This window comes from Myotis lucifugus, unplaced genomic scaffold (assembly GCF_000147115.1).
Source record: "Myotis lucifugus unplaced genomic scaffold, Myoluc2.0 scaffold_36, whole genome shotgun sequence".
Lineage (NCBI taxonomy): Eukaryota > Metazoa > Chordata > Mammalia > Chiroptera > Vespertilionidae > Myotis > Myotis lucifugus.
In genome coordinates this window covers 5,488,935-5,490,203 of record NW_005871084.1, presented here as the reverse complement: position 1 = coordinate 5,490,203, position 1,269 = coordinate 5,488,935, and positions in this window count along the sequence as shown.

The window sequence follows — 1,269 nt, the reverse complement described above, 5'->3', positions numbered from 1 at the left end:
ATTCACACACGAATGAGTTACCACCCACATCCTCCCCAGAAAGACTCAAAATACAAAAACGGCAACCAACACCACAATGCCCTTGAGGATGGTGGAGCAACAGGGAACTCTCTCATGCCACTGCTGCTGCGTTTGTAAATGAGAGACGGACGCTCAGGAAGACAGTTTGGCAGTTTCTGTGAAACTAAACATACTCGTACTTTTACCTCATGATCCAGCAATTGTGCTTTTTGGTATTCACCCAAATGGGTTGAAAAGTTATATCCATGCATAAACCTGTATGCAGATACTTAGAGCAACTTTATTCATAATTGCCCAAACCTGGAAACAGCCCAGATGTCTTTTAGTAGCTGATGAATAATTAAACAGTGGGGCATCCAGACAATGGAATATTCAGAAAAGAAAAAAAAAATAGAAAGAAATGAGCTATCAGGCCATGAAAAGACATGGAGGAACCTTAAATGCATATTACTAAGTGAAAAAAGCCAGTCTGAGAAGGCTATTTACTGTCTGGTTCCAACTGTATGACATTCTGGAAAAGGCAAACCTATGGAGTGAGTGATCAGTGGTTGCCAGGGGTTGGGAGGGAGGAGGAAGGACTAGGCAGAGCACAGAGGGTATTCAGGGCAATGCAACTACCCTGTACGATACCGTAATGATGGACACATGTCATTATACATCTGTCAAACCCATAGGATGCACAACATCGACAGTGAATGTTAACGTAAACTATGGGCTTTAGCAATAAAGTACCAATATGAGCTCATCAATTATGGAAAGAAAGATATAAAGTTCATATAAAGGGTGATTATGTAAAATAAAAATAGCTAACACAAACAAAAGAACAAAGCACCATTTAATACAAAGAAGGGAGGCGTTCCTCTTAACAGGCTCTGAGATAGGAAGGCCGGCTATGAATAAGAAGACATGTTTAAAGGAAAGAGAACAATGTGTTAGTGCTCCCTGAATGCTGGGCACCACCTGTGAGTGTATTAACCCTCACACAGCCGACCAGGTGGGCACTCCTGTCACCTTTACTTATAGGTGAGGGGCTGCACTCAGAGGTCTCAGTTCAAGCAGCCACTTTGGAGATCAAATATGCTGATAACCACTATATTATCCTGTTTTTAAAAAATTAGTAACTAGGCTGAGGTTAAAAGGTTGTCCAGGGACCTCCTACAGAGTTGAACCATAGCCAGTTTGGCTCAGTGGATAGAGCATCAGCCCCCTGCCTAAAGGGTCCTGGGTTGGATTCTAAAGGGCACGTAT